We start from the raw sequence: 18918 nt of genomic DNA, 5'->3' as shown, positions 1-18918 counted from the left end.
ATGCTAAAGCTGAAACTCCAGTACTTTGGCCACCTCATGTAAAGAGTTGACTCATTGGAAAAGACTCTGATGCTGGGAGGGATTGAGGGCAGGAGGAGAAGGGGATGACAAAGGATGAGATGGCTAGATGGCATCACTGACTCGATGGACATGAGTCTGAGTGAACTCCGGGAGTTGGTGATGGACAGGGAGGCCTGGCGTGCTGCGATTCATGGGGTCACAAAGAGTCAGACACGACTGAGCGAATGAACTGACTGACTGAATTCTTAGAAGAGTCATGTACAGTTTTTATTTACAGAAGAGAAAACTAAAATTCAAAAAGATTGGTGATAAATATGTGACTTATAGGGCTGAAAGTTCAGTTCTGATTCCATAATCCTTTTACAATACTGCAGTGTTTCCATATTGCTTTCTTCATTATTGTTTTTATTTTTGGTTGCACTGGGTCTTTGTCGCTCCGTGCAGGCTTTCCCTAGTTGTGGAGAGTGGGGGCTGCTCTCTAGTTGTGATGCACAAACTTCTCATTGTGGTAGCTTTTCTTGTCATGGAGCACATGCTCTAGGGCGCATGGGCTTCAGTAGTTGTGGCACAGCAGCTTAGTTGCACTCCCAGATCAGGTATCAAACCCATGTCTCCTGCATTGGGAGGCAGATTCTCATCCACTGCACCACCAGGGAAGTCCTGTATTACTTTCATACTAGCAACTGTTTGTTTGACAACAGAGGAAAAGGAAATGACTAAAGTCAAAATGATCTGTAAAGTGATTTTAAAATGCTATTTGTACATCTTTCAAATTTGAGTTTGGGTTCTAAGAATTTTTGGTGCATGGAAAGAAACTGCTCAGCAGTCACTGCAATAGTATCTAATACTATTAGATGCTTGTGCATGCATGCTAAATCGCTTCTGTCATGTCCAAGTCTGCGATCCTATGGACTGTAGCCCACCATGCTCCTCTGTCCATGGAATTCTCCAGGCAAGAGTACTGGGTGGGTTGCCATGTCCTCCTCCAGGGGACCTTCCCGATCCAGGGATTTAACTTGCATCTCTTGAGTCTTGCATCTTGCATCTTGTGTCTCCTGCATGACTTGCATCTTGCAACTCCTGTATAACTTGCATCCTGCGTCTCCTGCATGGGCAGGCAGGGTTCTTTACCATGAGCGCCACCTGGAAAGTTTTGTCTAGCTATTATTGCTGTAGAAAATCCAGTAGCTTTGCAATTTAAAAGGGAAGATATTCTTTTGAGTGAATTCCCAAACACTATAGAGGTATCAAACTTATATCACCACACAGATACAAAAACTAAAGTATTAAAAAAATTAAAATAAAATGTGTTTTGGTGATAGGATTGTGGGTTTCACTTTCTTCTAATTAAAAAAAAAAGTCCTTTATTTTCTATCATCTTTGCTTATTTTGCAATAAATAAACATCAAGAAGAAAATTATTATAAGAGAGTATGCTTATGAATTGCTCTTCTAACGTCATTTTAAAAATGTTTTCCTGAGCCTTGGGACTGATTGAATTCTGGATAAACTTACTCAGTTTCTTAGAATTAATTTTTTGGACACGTTTTGCAACACAAATCCTTTGATCTATGCTGAGACAGTAAATTTTGTCTCCCAGACAACTTTGTGTAAATCAAAGCTGAAGGTCAGACCAAAGTTAATGTATTACATTAAAGCAAAATAGGATTGCTTTGCATTTCAATTGGTGTTACTAATTTTGTGTGTTTAAAATGTCACTATTAACATTGTTGGTTAATTCTAGATAATTTGAATCTCTTTTACATTTATCGTCTAAAGCATTTTATAAAAGAAAAATTAAGCTTTAAAAATTAAACAGTAATTAAACAAAAGAATCAAGTGATAAATTTTATCTTCATTATTAATAGAAGACATTGAAATCCAAACATCAATGAGATAGCATCAGTCACCTATAAAATAAGTAGATTTAGAAAATAATAATTAGCACCAGTAAGGGTGCAGAGAACTGTTTCCTGTTTTGGTTTCACAATTCTGTGTGCGTGTGCTGTGCTTAGTCGCTCAGTCCTGTCCAACTCTGCAAACCCATGTACTGTAGCCTGCCAGGCTTCTCTGTCCATGGGGATTCTCCAGGCAAGAATACTGGAATGGGTTGCCATGACCTCCTCCAGGGTATCTTCCCAACCTAGAGATCAAACCCAGATCTCCCTCATTGCAGGTGGATTCTTTACCATATGAGCCAATAGGGAAGTCCACATTTCTATAGCCTCCTTAATCAGATCCTCATTATCTCCTACCTAGACAATCTCAAAAACTTTCTCACTAGTATCCCTGATCCCAGTCCTTCAGGTCTTAAATCCACTATCCACACTGCAGCCTGAAAAGCTATCTAAAATTTAATCTAATCATAATACTGCTTGTGTTTCTCAGCCTCTCAGTTTCCAAGGTAGAAAAGTCAGTTAATGATGTATCTGTAAAGAAATAGCTAAATGTATCATTACAGTTCAATTCTTCCATCAGATCAGATCAGTCGCTCAGTCGTGTCCGACTCTTTGCGACCCCATGAATCGCAGCACGCCAGGCCTCCCTGTCCATCACAAACTCCCGGAGTTCACTGAGACTCACGTCCATCGAGTCAGTGATGCCATCCAGCCATCTCATCCTCTGTCGTCCCCTTCTCCTCTTGCCCCCAATCCCTCCCAGCATCAGAGTCTTTTCCAATGAGTCAACTCTTCGCATGAGGTGGCCAAAGTACTGGAGTTTCAGCTTTAGCATCATTCCTTCCAAAGAAATCCCAGGGCTGATCTCCTTCCGAATGGACTGCTTGGATCTCCTTGCAGTCCAAGGGACTCTCAAGAGTCTTCTCCAACACCACAGTTCAAAAGCATCAATTCTTCGGCGCTCAGCCTTCTTCACAGTCCAACTCTCACATCCATACATGACCACAGGAAAAACCATAGCCTTGACTAGACGAACCTTTGTTGGCAAAGTAATGTCTCTGCTTTTGAATATGCTATCTAGGTTGGTCATAACTTTCCTTCCAAGGAGTAAGCATCTTTTAATTTAATGGCTGCAGTCACCATCTGTAGTGATTTTGGAGCCCAGAAAAATAAAGTCTGACACTGTTTCCACTGTTTCCCCATCTATTTCCCATGAAGTGATGGGACCAGATGCCATGATCTTTGTTTTCTGAATGTTCAGTTTTAAGCCAACTTTTTCACTCTCCTCTTTCACTTTCATCAAGAGGCTTTTGAGTTCCTCTTCACTTTCTGCCATAAGGGTGGTGTCATCTGCATATCTGAGGTTATTGATATTTCTCCCAGCAATCTTGATTCGAGCTTGTGTTTCTTCCAGTCCAGCGTTTCTCATGATGTACTTTGCATAGAAGTTAAATAAACAGGGTGACAATATACAGCCTTGACAACTCCTTGGTTAGTGCTAAATCTAAGATTTGTTTCTCTGACAGCCACAGGAAGCCAAATTGAGTTACAATGTTGTTTATTAAGTGCCAGTGTGTGTGTGGAGGTGGAGGGGGGTGCCACGGGGCGGGGCCACAGGTGTTAAAATAAGGACAACAGTTATGCAGTTCAAATGGTTAAGGGAATCAGGTTAAAGAAGCTTGGAGTTCTCACCTCCTCAGCCATTTTCATTAATCTGAACATTCTCTGCCTGGGCAGTTTTTGAATGGATGTTAACAACTTTGTATTGGAGGGCTTCATAATTCTCTACCCCAAACAGAATTTACCTTTTGGTTGTATAAGGGAGGCAAAACTTCTCCTCTACCCTCTTAAGGTCTGTGACTGAACCTGAGAATTAAATTGATATAGACAGAGTAACATGAGAAAAGCATATAAATTTTATTTTCATGTGTGCATGAATGTCTTCACAGGAAAATGAAGACCCACAAGGTATTTAGGCCTATGTGATAAGCACATAGATACTAAGTATATAAGATACTATTAATAGATTGAACACACTTTAGTAATTGTGGAAAAGTACCTAAAATACATGAGGGGACTACACAAAGGCAGAGAAGGGTTCTTTTAGCAAGGTTTGTTTGTGCAATTTCTTTGCAATCTCGACTCCCTGTTCCTGGTGATAAGAATTTCTCCACCTCCATGTACAGGAAGGGCATCTCTTCTTAGGAGTTTTCTCTCCTATTTTCACAAAGAAAAGAGAAGGTCAGTGTAGCTTTCTTATGTCTGTTGTTTTTCTAGTATTTGTAACTCAAAACAGTTAATGTCCCAAACTGGTATATTCTGGCATGTTTTGAACCCCTACATTTATATCATCTTTTTAAATAAGGTATAATACCACTGCTTAGAGTTTTATTTATTAAAGTTTGATCACATTCCAGATTTTGCACCTAGTTTGTTTTGACTACAGTTTGGGACATTCCCAAACACTTTAGTCCTGTAATTCTATATAGTCTCCAGGTTTTACTCATACAAAGTCACTAATTTAAGAAATATTTGCGTGTCTACTCTGTGCAAAGCACTATTTAATGTTCTGAAGATACCTATGACCTGGACAGACCTGTTCCTTTTTTTTTTTTTTAAGCCATAAGATTAGCTTTCCAGAGAGCAACCGTATTTTTCTTATTATTGTGTTCTCAGGTGGCCCTTCACTATTGATGCTATTTCCAAAAATAAATCATTGGGAAGTTTGTTAAAAACTTTGTCATCATTTTGTATCATAAATAACCCCCTTCTGGTTGTCTATCGCACCTTGGTTGGCTTTTCTTAAAATGTAGCACTGAGGATGACCCTAGGTTTTCCATTATCCTTAAATTTAACACTAGATAATTTTAGAAAACATGTAGAGTAATAGTCTTTGCATTTAATCAATATTAACGGATTTAAAATTAGAGGTATAGAGTTTGACAATTATCATTAAATTGAATGGTACATTCAATACTTCTCTCATTCTTCATTCACCAGACAGTGTTGAACTTTTATTTGAACCCTGTGTTTTGAGCAGCAGTGGTTTGGAAATCCTTGTATGTTCTCATGTTCTGGGAAATGCATACCTGCAAAGCACAACTCTGTCTCTGTCATTCTTCATAACCCCCTCATGGCAGATGACACTCTTGCTTACCTGCCTCCATAGAATCCCAGGCCCCTGCCTGTTCTTCAAGACATCCCTCATTAAATTGTCTCTTTACTGCTATCTTACAGATGAATAACTTCCTCAATTGTCTAGTACATTTTGTCTTTCACACACCAAATCATAATGCTCAATGCTGCCTTAACACAAAGTTGGTTGGGTTTTTATGAGGATTGTTGTCATTGTTCAGTCACTCAGTCGTGTCTGACTCTTTGCAACTCGATGGACTATAGCGCATCAGGCTCCACTGTCCATGGGATTCTCCAGGCAAGAATACTGGAGTAGTGATGAGTTAATATTTGTATAGCACTTTGAATGATGTCAGACATCTAGTACATGTTCAACAATTTATCATCCTTAAGATGTATATTATCTACACTAATAATCATTATTGTTTCATTGTTGTAACTCCTGATAAACGTTAGGGGAAAATTTATTCAAATTGTTAAAGAAAATGTTATTCATGACCTTTGTTGAAGGTGGTAAGGTAGATGTTATTCAAGGGAGATCACTGTAAAGGATATAGGGACAACCGCAGCAGGATCTTGCAGTGGGAGACAGAGATTTGACTCAACTCCTAACAAAGCATAGGCAAGGGGAACTTTTAGCCAAGGAAAAGAGTTGGGTGGGGGAGATTACTACTAATAGGAAACATCAGCAGTGGGGTAGGGGGGATTCTGGTTAAACTGACCTAACAGGATTCTTGCTGTAGCCAGGCCAGACACCACCTGGGGGATGGTGACAGATAAGGAACCAAACTAAATATTGAGGGTGATCAGATATGAAGGATGGGGAATTCTAGTTAAAGTGACTTTAACAAGATTCTTGATAAAGTTGGAAAATGCTGAAAGGAACACGGAAATTCCAAAGGCAGGCCTAGTTGAAATAGAGTTCCAAGGAAACTAAGTAGAGTCTGGTCAAGGAGAGAATCTTTGTCATCAGGGAAGGAGGTTTGGAAAAATAAACTCATCTATATATCTTATTTTTAGTGCTACAGTCTGACCTAAATAACCCAGAATAGGAGGAACAGAAAAAGTTCAAAGGGGAAATATGGGCAGTGGAGGGATGGCAAGGTTGAGAGAAGGAGAAATATATGGTCCATTCCTCAGAATTAATGTTCTTCTAGATTCTCAATCTACTTCCACACAACAGAGTGAGGACCTTCCCTTCCAATCTTATCACGTAAAATGTAAATCTTCAGTCTAATTCCTTTCCCCAATTCACAGCATTACCTAGCAGAGACCTCTTCCTTCTCCATGGATACCTTCAGCCTACAACAGTACTTTCTTCCTCCATATTTGTATCTTCCTTACTCTAAGGTAATTTAACAGCCCCAACTCCCTTAATCCTTATTTCTTTCCTTGCTTGATTCTGAAGATCTCCATCTCCATTCTATTAGCCAGACACCTGCAGAGCCTATACTTCTCATTACAATGAGCATCCCTCTGATTCTTTAAATCAGAAATCCCTCCTTTTCAACAGAATTTCCTTTTTACATGCCACATTTTCATTTTTACCCTACAGAGTCTAACTTGCTTTTTACCTTTATCATGAATTTCAGTTACCTACCCATTCCCTCTTTCTCCAGTTAAAAGTTACTTTCTTACCTCCCAAGACTCTGTTCAAAATCTAGTGCATCAAAGTGTGTTCAGATTCAGAGAAAAGAAACCCCAACTAAAAGTGGCTTAAGTCACAATCCTCTGAGAGCTATAAATGGTTAAAAGTAAACTGAGATAGTGATCATTTAGTCTTTAGAGTTGGCATTTAAGCTATGAGATTGTCTCCGGTTCTAAGAAGCTTTGTCTATCTACCTCCATGTGGATTATGAATATTTTCATTTCGTTGTGTGCTAAGATATGGAAAAGGATGCCAAGTACTGGCTTAAAGGAGTAGAAGTTTCTTGTCTCACTGACGCAAATCTTGGGATAGGCAGTTCCAGGCTGATCTTATGGCTTCTGCCTTTTTGGTCTATCATCTTTATCTTGCTTTCATTTGTTCTCTTACTTGTTGCCTTATGGTACCAAATGGCATCAGTGCCTCCCGTTCTTGAAACTAAAAACCAGGCAAAAATAAGAGAGGGAAAATTGTGATGCTAAATCACATCTGCCTATGCCTCAGGGGGTAGAACCATGTCACCTGGCGCTTCAGTTTCAAGAAATGCTGAGGAACTGAGTGTTTAGGTTTTACAACTGCTGCAGTAGAGTCGGATAAGAAAAAGTCAAGGAAGTGGGTGGAATGGGTATTATGTAAACCAATCTATCATATCCGAAACACCAGGATTCCAAGGCGATAATATTTAATACAGCCATTTCTAGCAGAAGTTCAGTACCCTAGACTTTCCGAACCATGCCGTGGGCCTCATCTCACCAAACACTGAATCTTCGCTGGTGCCTGCTTCTAGTCTCTTGTGGAAAAGCAGGATGGTGCTGGAGGAAAAATCTGGTTACTAGTTCTCACTCTCCAGCTGAAATCTTGCAGCTCAGCTTTTGTAGCACTCCTACCTGTGGTGATTATGGGTCTTTCTTTAAAACACCCATCTCTTTTTTTTATAGGGACAAAAATAATATCCAGACTGTCATATGTCATATCTCATGTCAGAATCCCCTTTATGCTGTGAACACAAATAACAGAAGCAGAAAGGAGAATGGGACCAGTTCAGGAACCCAGTCAAATGGCAGAAGTATCAAGACTGAAGAGAGAGCCGTTGTGAAAACTTCAGATGAGAGACTGATCAGGACTGCAGCTGTTATCACATTGACAACAGTGTGAAGAGGCAGGGCAAGAAATTAGGAGGGTTTGCACCACATCCAAATACAGCTGGGAGGACTGCATTGTTTTCTAACTTGCACTATGCTCTAACCTGGTCTCTTTTGAAGGCTTCTATCCTGCCCCCAAGAATATACCACAGATGTCCTTAAAAGTCACAGCAGTCTGAGCCCATCACATGACCGATTAATCCAACTAATTACCTTCACTGTAGTTTCTCCTAACTTTCTATGTCTTTCCTTGACATTTCACTATTTTGATCCTACAATTCTAAGTACTCACCGAATAACCCCAGTCGGATGGTTACAGTGTGCACTGGAACTTTAGAGTGACATCTGGAACAACACGGGAAAGTCACCTGCCCTCCCATCTGAAAGATTAAATTCCAGTTGGTAAGGCACAAGCTGTGAAAAGCTTCTTGCACAGACTACTAGGAAGAAGAAAGTTGCAAGATATTTTGAGATAGAACTAGGGTAGAATCTTGACACCTTGGTTGAGAAGAGTAGGAATTGAAAAAAATTTCCATTTCAAAGCTGCCAATGTTGTTTTTTTTGTTTGTTTGTTTCAAAAAGACATGGAACCACATTTGGGACAAACAGCAGCTTTGTTCTAATTAAGCCTCTTGAGTTTTTTGTTATGTAAATATACAGCAAAGACTACAATTTTTAAAAGAAGGGCTCATTTAATTATGTAAAAGATTGTTCACTTAGTAAACAAAAGTTGAGTTTCGACAAATTTGGCTCCTTTGAGTAAGTCTCTTCCCCTGAGACTGAAACTCCTTTATACCTGAAAAGAGTTGCTTTTCTTGGGAGATGTGAGTTGAAAACATTGCTGGTAGAAGATAAGAACCTGGAGGCCAGAGGGTGAAGGAATTGTTTATGTAAGACTTAATCTGAGCCCTGGGCATGAACAGTGCCTCTTTCAGCTCCAGATGGTGAAGTGTGATACAGAGGAGGCAGCCGCCTGAGCCCAGAAATTTTCATTGACTAACACCCTGAGCAATGACAGCTTCTAGAACCTCAGACCTGGAAACAGCAGGCGGTGCTTCCTGGCCCCTCTCTATCTCTCTCTCATATCTCACCACATCTATAATAACTCTGCTCTCTCTCTGTGATTTCATTATTTCCACAAGATAAGAAATAAGACCACTGGCATCTATTTTCACAAACTTCTAACTCCAGTATTCAAAAATAAGGCTTTCCTTGCTATCTGCATCCAGAACAATTCTGGTGAAACATTGTGACTTGGATCATATGACTTACTTCCCCAAGAGGAAGAAATATTCTGGTTGACCTGGTCTGAGCTACATGCCCAGGAATATAAGCTTTGCCACTAGAAAGTATGATGGGAGTTGGCTGGTGCACTTGGCAGCTAAATACAATAGCTAGCACTTGCATTATGTGAAAAGCCGAGTAAGATTTATTTCCCAACTCTGAGCATATCTCCACTGCTTCAGAGCCCCATCTGTGCTGCCTTGTACTCTCAGGCAAGCCCTTAAGGAAAGAGAGAACAGGCATGTTGTTCAAATGCTTTACGAAGGACATCCAGATATTTGTAAAAGAAGGAATGAATGAAAAACTTGAGGCCATTTTTTCCTACATCATTCCCTCCTTTCACTTTATTCACCCTGACCCTTTTCTTCACATAATTAGGTTTGTACCCATGGCAAGGGTACAGTAAAAGGAGTGGTCTTGTCTGCCTTGAATCTTGACCGAATAATTGAGGAAGGGGTTTGAGGAACACAATTACAGTTTGTCTTCAACAACTTGAACTTGAACCATTTAACCTCCATAAGTCTGTGAGGTAGGAGTTCAAGATCTTGGATTTTTAAATATGCAAATCAGTCAGCATGAGTGTGATCAAGTTTAAACTATTAAAAGTCTATAGAATCAGAGTGGACTTTTAATATGTACCATTTTTATTGAAAAAATCATGAAATTTAGTTTTTAATAAGAAGGAAAACAGTTTGACTCTGTGACATTAATATAATTGCAACCATTAAAAGAATCGTTTACCACAGATTCCTAATTATCATTCAGGACAGTAACAACTATGCATTGTTAAGTGTCAAATTTACTGTGAAAATTCTTTTTATTTCCCCAGTTTTAGTGAGCTGTAACAGCCATATAACATTGTATTAGTTTAAGGTGTATACATATTTGTATACATATATACAGCGAAATGATTACCACAGTATTTAACATCCATCACCTCACATACTTACAGTGTTTTCCTTGGATCCTCTTTTTATTTTTATTTATTTGTTCAATTTATTTTTAATTGGAGGATAATTGCTTTACAATGTTGTGTTGGTTTCTGCTGGACAACAATGTGAGTCAGCTGGCCGTATACATTTATCCCCTCCCTCAAAGCCTCTCTCCCAAGCCCCCTGATCCCACTTCTCTAGGTCATCACACACCACCAGGCAGAGCTCCCTGTTGCTAGACAGCTGCTTCCCGCTAGCTATCCAGTGTACACATTGTAGGGTATGTTTGTCGATGCTACTCTCCAGTTCTTGGATCCTGTTAAGATACATTCTCTTAGCAACTTTCAAATAAACAACACAGTATTGTTAATGGTAGTCACCATGCTGTACATTACTTCCCCAGAATTTATTTATCTTATAACTGGAAGTCTTTATGGTTTTGGCCACCTTCAGCCATTTCCCCTACTCCACATGAGGGATACTGAAAGTGAAAGTCGCTCAACTCAGTTCAGTTCAGTTCAGTCGCTCAGTCGTGTCTACTCTTTGCAACCCCATGAATCGCAGCACGCCAGGCCTCTCTGTCCATCACCAACACCCGGAGTTTACTCAAACTCATGTCCATCGAGTCAGTGATGCCATCCAGCCATCTCATCCTCTGTCGTCCCCTTCTCCTCCTGCCCCCAATCCCTCCCAGCATCAGAGTCTTTTCCAATGAGTCAACTCTTCACATGAGGTGGCCAAAGTATTGGAGTTTCAGCTTCGTCATCAGTCCTTCCAAAGAACACCCAGGACTGATCTCCTTTAGAATGGACTGGTTGGATCTCCTTGCAGTCCAAGGGACTCTCAAGAGTCTTTTCCAACACCACATTCAAAAGCATCAATTCTTCGGCGCTCAGCTTTCTTCACAGTCCAATTCTTACATCCATACATGACCGCTGGAAAACCATAGCCTTGACTTGACAGACCTTTGTTGGCAAAGTAATGTCTCTGCTTTTGAATATGCTATCTAGGTTGGTCATAACTTTCCTTCCAAGGAGTATGCATCTTTTAATTTCATGGCTGCAATCACCATCTGCAGTGATTTTGGAGCCCAAAAAAATAAAGTCTGACACTGTTTCCACTGTTTCCCCATCTATTTCCCATGAAGTGATGGGACCGGATGCCATGATCCTCGCTTTCTGAATGTTGAGCTTTAAGCCAACTTTTTCACTCTCCACTTTCACTTTCATCAAGAGGCTTTTGAGTTCCTCTTCACTTTCTGCCATAAGGGTGGTGTCATCTGCACATCTAAAGTGATTGATATTTCTCCCGGCATTCTTGATTCTAGCTTGTGCTTCATCCAGCCCAGCATTTCTCATGATGTACTCTGCATATAAGTTAAATAAGCAGGGTGACAATATACAGCCTTGACGTACTCCTTTTCCTATTTGGAACCAGTCTGTTGTTCCATGTCCAGTTCAAACTGTTGCTTCCTGACCTGCATATAGGTTTCTCAAGAGGCAGGTCAGGTGGTCTGGTATTCCCATCTCTTGAAGAATTTTCCACAGTTTATTGTGATCCACACAGTCAAAGACTTTGACATAGTCAATAAAGCAGAAATAGATGTTTTTCTGGAACTCTCTTGCTTTTTCCATGATCCAGCGGACGTTGGCAACTTGATCTCTGGTTCCTCTGCCTTTTCTAAAACCAGCTTGAACATCAGGAAGTTCACGGTTCATGTATTGCTGAAGCCTGGCTTGGAGAATTTTGAGCATTACTTTACTAGCATGTGCGATGAGTGCAATTGTGCGGTAGTTTGAGCATTCTTGGCCACCTTTAAATGAAGAAGTAATAAGTAAGTCTTATACCTTCTTGTATTGCCCAAATTGTTTTCAATATGTGATGTTATTTTAATTGGAAAAGAGCACAATAAAGTTATTTTTATTTTGTAGGGGAAAATAGGACGTTTCAACATTTGTTTTTATAGGCCGCACCAAAATATCTCTGGTATTAAAATGTCTGCTTCAAATGACCATGTCAAAATACTCTATTTTTTTAATTGGAAGATAATTGGTTTATAATGTTGTGTTGATTTCTGCCATACAATAATGCAAAATAGCCATAAGTATACATATGCAAGCTCCCTTTTAAGCCTCCTTTCCGTCTCCCACCCCATCCCACCCCTCTAGGTGGGATGCTAGAGGGCACCAGGTTGAACTCCCTATGTTATACAGCATCTTCCCCCTAGCCATCTATTTTACATATGCTGTGCATAGTCTGACTCTCTGTGACCCCATAGACTGTAGCCCATCAGGCTCCTCTGTCCATGGGGATTCTCCAGTCAAGAATACTGGTTGGGTCACCATGCCCTCCTCCAGGGGATCTTCCCAACGCAGGGATCGAACCCAGGTCTCCCGCACTGCAGGTGATTCTTTACTGTCTAAGCCACCAGGGAAGCCACATATAAAATATTCATACTGAGCTTATAACTTTGAGGACTTCCCAGGTGGTACAAGTGGTAAAGAACCCACCTGCCAAGGCAGGAGATGCAGGTTCAATCCCTGGTCCAGGAAGATCCCCTGGAGGAGGGCATCGTGACCCACTCCAGTATTCTTCCCTGGAGAATCCCACGGACAGAGGAGCCTGGCAGGCTATAGTCCATAGGGTCGCAAAGAGTGGGACACGGCCGAAGTGACTTAGAACACATGCATGCATATTTATAACTTTGACCTTATAATCTCTGAACCTTAGTTAACTTATCAATAAAATAAGGGACATTACAGTCAACTCTCAGTTACTATAATATTTAAATGAGATAATGTATATACAATACATAGCTCAGTGATCATTAAATTGTAGCTTTTGTTAATAGTACCTAGATACATGGTGCATGCTAAGTCGCTTCAGTTGTGTCTGCGTTTCTTATGTTTCCTGCATTTGGCAGGCGAATTCTTTACTACTAGCACCACTGGGAAAACCCTTAGATATATGGTTACTGCTGCTGCTGCTAAGTTGCTTCAGTCATGTCTGACTCTGTGCGGCCCCATAGATGGCAGCCCACCAGGCTCCCCCGTCCCTGGGATTCTCCAGGCAAGAACACTGGAGTGGGTTGCCATTTCCTTCTCCAATGCATGAAAGTTAAAAGGGAAAGTCAAGTCACTCAGTCGTGTCCAACTCTTCAATATCCCATGGACTGCAGCCCACCAGGCTCCTCCGTCCATGGGATTTTCCAGGCAAGAGTACTGGAGTGGGGTGCCATTGCCTTCTCCATAGATACATGGTAGATGATATAAAATAGCTGTTTTGATTAACTATATGAGTTATTGATTTTACCTAGCTATATTTTTTGTGTTAGCTCATTTCTACTGAATATTTACTATGTAAGAGGAATCATGGGGCTTCTCAGGTGGCTCAGTAGTAAAGAATCCACCTGCCAATTCAGGAGATGCGGATTCAATCCCTGGGTTGGGAAGATCCCCTGGAGAAGGAAATGGCACCCCACTCCAGTATTCTAGCCTGGGAAATTCCATAGACAGAGGAGTCTGGCAGGCTACAGACCGTGAGTTCACAAAGACGACTTGGTGACTGAGCAAGGGGAATCACACTGTCTTATTTATTTTAAGTCATTCAAACCTCAAAATAACCTCTGGCGTACATAGTATTATCATCTATATTTTACAGATGAAAAACTGCACCTTAGGGAAGTTAAGGAATTGACCAAAATTATATAGCTAGGATCTAGCAAAGCTTGAATTTAGATCTTTGCAGTTTGACCCGAAGTTTTTGTCCTTAACTAGTCTACTGTAACACAAATCTGAGCCATTCTAAAATTATGAAAGCATTATTACACTGGTTATAAATCAATTCATCCAAGAAGTTATTTTAATTTCTGAGTCTAGCAAAAAGAACTGTAGAATCAGCTGAAAATACTTTGAATAACATCCAGAAATTAGAACCTTGTCATTGCAGTTTTTCCTAATGATATAACCCTGTTCAATAGTGCTGCATTGAATAACTTCTGAAAATTCTACTCTAAATTCTCAGCAGAATGTGGATTCATGCTTTTTATAAATACCTAAGATGAAAGTTTTTCAAGTTAATTCATTTACTAATTACAATTGGACTAGGTCAGTCTAGAAAACTACTGTACAAGAATCAAGGTATGAAAAAGAAGCAATCTATTACAAAAGAGCAGTATAAATAGACATTCTTTCGCAGGTATTATACTGACATGACTCCATTCATAAGTATAAAATTAATAAAATGAGAACAGAATAATGAGACTTTAGTCTAAAAGATACTAATTGAAGTCATTATATAAACAATTTACAAGTGATTTGAGCTGAATCTAAAAGACTGAGTGAGTGAGTGAAGTCGCTCAGTCGTGTCCGAGTCTTTGTGACCCCATGGACCAGCCTACCAGACTTCTCGGTCAATGGAAGTCTCTAGGCAAGAATACTGGAGTGGGTTGCCATTTAAATCTAAAAGGACTATATTAATTGGAAAAATACATTGGTAAAAATTTTAGACAATGTTCTAGCAAGTATCTCTCTAAGGCTATTGCAGTTACCAACACAAATAGATTAAGTTCAGTAAAAGTAAGTGCCTAACATGAAATTAGACTCCAAAAACCTGAGTTACTACAAAGGCTGAATCTCAGGTTTGAACATCAGAATTAGAAAGTCAAATAGGTACCTTTAAAAAGCATCTGACTCTCACTGTTGTTGTTCAGTCACTCAGTCATGTCCAACTCCTTGCGACCCCATGGACTGCAGCATGCCAGGCTTCCCTGTCCTTCACCATTTCCCAGAGTTTGCTTAAGCTCATGTCCATTGAGTTGGTGATGCCATCCAACCATCTTGTCCTCTGCCATCCCTTTTTCTTCCCACCTTCAATCTTTCCCAGCTTCAGGGTCTTTTCCAATGAGTCAGCTCTTTGCATCAGGTGGCCAATCTATTGGAACGGCAGCTTCAGCATCAATCTTTCCAATGAATTTTCAGGGTTGATTACCTTTAAGATTGACTGATTTGATCTCCTTGCAGCCCAAGGGACTCTCAAGAGTGTACTCCAGCACCACAGTTGGAAAGAATCAATTCTTCGGCACTCAACCTTCTTTATCAGATCGGTCGCTCAGTCGTGTCCGACTCTTTGCGACCCCATGAATCCCAGCACGCCAGGCCTCCCTGTCCATCACCAACTGCCAGAGTTCACTCAGACCCACATCCATCGAGTCAGTGATGCCATCCAGCCATCTCATCCTCTGTCATCCCCTTCTCCTCCTGCCCCCAATCCCTCCCAGCATCAGAGTCTTTTCCAATGAGTCAACTCTTTACATGAGGTGGCCAAAGTACTGGAGTTTCAGCTTTAGCATCATTCCTTCCAAAGAAATCCCAGGACAGATCTCCTTTAGGATGGACTGGTTGGATCTCCTTGCAGTCCAAGGGACTCTAAAGAGTCTTCTCCAACACCACAGTTCAAAAGCATCAATTCTTCGGTGCTCAGCCTTCTTCACAGTCCAACTTTCACATCCATACATGACCACAGGAAAAACCATAACCTTGATTAGACGGACCTTTGTTGGCAAAGTAATGTCTCTGCTTTGAATATGCTATCTAGGTTGGTCATAACTTCCCTTGCCATGATCTTCATTTTCTGAATGTTGAGCTTTAAGCCAACTTTTTCACTCTCCACTTTCACCTTCATCAGGAGGCTTTTGAGTTCCTCTTCACTTTCTGCCATAAGGGTGGTGTCATCTGCATATCTGAGGTTATTGATATTTCTCCCGGCAATCTTGATTCCAGCTTGTGTTTCTTCCAGTCCAGCGTTTCTCATGATGTACTCTGCATATAAGTTAAATAAGCAGGGTGACAATATACAGCCTTGACGTACTCCTTTTCCTATTTGGAACCAGTCTGTTGTTCCATGTCCAGTTCTAACTCTTGCTTCCTGACCTGCATACAGATTTCTCAAGAGGCAGATCAGGTGGTCTGGTATTCCCATCTCTTGAAGAATTTTCCACAGTTTATTGTGATCCACACAGTCAAAGGCTTTGGCATAGTCAGTAAAGCAGAAATAGATGCTTTTCTGGAACTCTCTTGCTTTTTCCATGATCCAGCAGATGTTGGCAATTTGATCTCTGGTTCCTCTGCCTTTTCTAAAACCAGCTTCAACATCAGGAAGTTCACGGTTCACATATTGCTGAAGCCTGGCTTGGAGAATTTTAAGCATTACTTTACTAGCGTGTGAGATGAGTGCAGTAGTTTGAGCATTCTTTGGCATTGCCTTTCTTTGGGATTGGAATGAAAACTGACCTTTTCCAGTCCTGTGGCCACTGCTGAGTTTTCCAAATTTTCTGGCATATTGGAATTGATTGCTCTTTCACAGCATCATCTTTCAGGATTTGGAATAGCTCAACTGGAATTCTATCACCTCCACTAGCTTTGTTCGTAGTGATGCTTTCTAAGGCCCACTTGACTTCACATTCCAGGATGTCTGGCTCTAGGTCAGTGATCATACCATAGTGATTATCTGGGTCGTGAAGATCTTTTTTGTACAGATCTTCTGTGTATTCTTGCCATCTCTTCTTAATATCTTCTGCCTCTGTTAGGTCCATACCATTTCTGTCCTTTATCGAGCCCATCTTTGCATGAAATGTTCCTTTGGTATCTCTGATTTTCTTGAAGAGATCCCTAGTCTTTCCCATTCTGTTGTTTTCCTCTATTTTTTTTGCATTGATTGCTGAAGAAGGCTTTCTTATCTCTTCTTGCTATTCTTTGGAACTCTGCATTCCGATGTTTATATCTTTCCTTTTCTCCTTTGCTTTTCACTTCTTTTCTTTTCACAGCTATTTGTAAGGCTTCCCCAGACAGCCATTTTGCTTTTTTGCATTTCTTTTCCATAGGGATGGTCTTGATCCCTGTTTCCTGTACAATGTCACGAACCTCATTCCATAGCTCATCAGAATGTGGTCTGACAGAATGAGGTCCACTGAAGAAGGGAATGGCAAACCACTTCAGTATTCTTGCCTTGAGAACCCCATAAACAGTATGAAAAGGCAAAATGATAGGATACTGAAAGAGAAACTCCCCAGGTCAGTAGGTGCCCAATATGCTACTGGAGATCAGTGGAAAAATAACTCCAGAAAGAATGAAGGGATGGAGCCAAAGCAAAAAGAATACCCAGCTGTGGATGTGACTGGTGATAGAAGCAAGGTCCGATGCTGTAAAGAGCAATATTGCATAGGAACCTGGAATGTCAGGTCCATGAATCAAGGCAAATTGGAAGTGGTCAAACAAGAGATGGCAAAAGTGAATGTCGACATTCGAGGAATCAGCGAACTGAAATGGAGTGGAATGGGTGAATTTAACTCAGATGACCATTATATCTACTACTGCGGGCAGGAATCCCTCAGAAGAAATGGAGTAGCCATCATGGTCAACAAAAGAGTCCAAAATGCAGTATTTGGATGCAATCTCAAAAACAACAGAATGATCTCTGTTCGTTTCCAAGGCAAACCATTCAATATCACAGTAATCCAAGTCTATTCCCCAACCAGTAACGCTGAAGAAGCTGAAGTTGAACGGTTCTATGAAGACCTACAAGACCTTTTAGAACTAACACCCAAAAAAGATGTCCTTTTTGTTATAGGGGACTGGAATGCAAAAGTAGCAAGTCAAGAAACACCTGGAGTAACAGGCAAATGTGGCCTTGGAATACAGAATGAAGCAGGGCAAAGACTAATAGAGTTTTGCCAAGAAAATGCACTGGTCATAACAAACACCCTCTTCCAACAACACAAGAGAAGACTCTATACATGGACATCACCAGATGGTCAACACCGAAATCAGATTGATTATATTCTTTGCAGCCAAAGATGGAGAAGCTCTATACAGTCAGCAAAACAAGACCAGGAGCTGACTGTGGCTCAGACCATGAACTCCTTATTGCCAAATTCAGACTTAAATTGAAGAAAGTAGGGAAAACCACTAGACCATTCAGGTATGACCGAAATCAAATCCCTTATGATTATACAGTGGAAGTGAGAAATAGATTTAAGGGCCTAGATCTGATAGATAGAGTGCCTGATGAGCTATGGAACCTTCTTTATAGTCATAGCTAAATTTTTGCTTTGGCAAATACTTTAGCTTCTAAAAAAAAAAAAAAAAAAAATTGAGTGCCTAACATCTTCCTGCTGGCTACCAGGAAAAGGCAGAATTGTACAAGAAATTATTTTTTTATATGTTCATGAGGTACAGAGGTACATAGAGGAGGGAAGGATTATATGCAGAGATCAGTAAGAAAAGATTTAGCGAGGGTATAACAGAAGACAGCTTTGAAAAATAAATAGAACTTTTCCAGGTGATTTCCATGAAGAAAAGCATTACAGGGAAAAGGACTAATATGAGCAAAAACACAGGCAGCATAAAACAATAGGATGAGTTTGAGTAAATTGCATGCTCTTCAACATGGCTGAACATGAATTTTGTGGAAACTGAAATTCTTTGTGGAAAGAAATGTCATGAGAGGTAAAGCAGGTGATTCACAAAGGATCTTATCTACTATAACTGTAGTCTGAGCTTTATTCAAGGTCAGTGGGGAGACACCAAAAGATTTATATCAGTGAAGTAATGTGGTCATCTGACATTTTAAATCAATCACTTCCATCACTTTGATGGAGGACTCTTGTATCATTCATTATGAAATATCTTTCTATGCTTCTAGTAATACATCTTGCATTAAAATCTATTTTGATCTTAGCATAGCCATACCAGTTTTATTTTGGTTAGAGTCTGCAGGTATGGACTTTGTAATCATAGTTTGTAACTATACAAACCCAAAGTTTGTACTTTGAACATTTCTGCATACTAATATGTTAAAAAAAAA

The 18918-nt window shown here is 40.3% G+C and overlaps 1 long non-coding RNA gene across 1 annotated transcript in view; it reads right to left on the bottom strand.

The window, feature by feature from the left end:
- Window positions 1–3781: 3781 nt before the first annotated feature.
- Window positions 3782–18918, bottom strand: part of LOC133249346 (uncharacterized) — a 31841-nt gene continuing 16704 nt past the window's right edge. Inside the window, exons 5-6 of the long non-coding RNA XR_009736915.1 lie at window positions 8133–8220; window positions 3782–4135 (exon numbers count right to left, since the gene is read on the bottom strand). This is a non-coding gene — a long non-coding RNA (uncharacterized LOC133249346). The remainder of the gene's footprint in view (window positions 4136–8132; window positions 8221–18918) is intronic.

This window comes from Bos javanicus, chromosome 6, assembly GCF_032452875.1.
Source record: "Bos javanicus breed banteng chromosome 6, ARS-OSU_banteng_1.0, whole genome shotgun sequence".
NCBI lineage: Eukaryota > Metazoa > Chordata > Mammalia > Artiodactyla > Bovidae > Bos > Bos javanicus.
The sequence above is the reverse complement of the archived record's forward strand: the minus strand, read 5'-3'. Positions and strand labels throughout refer to the sequence as shown.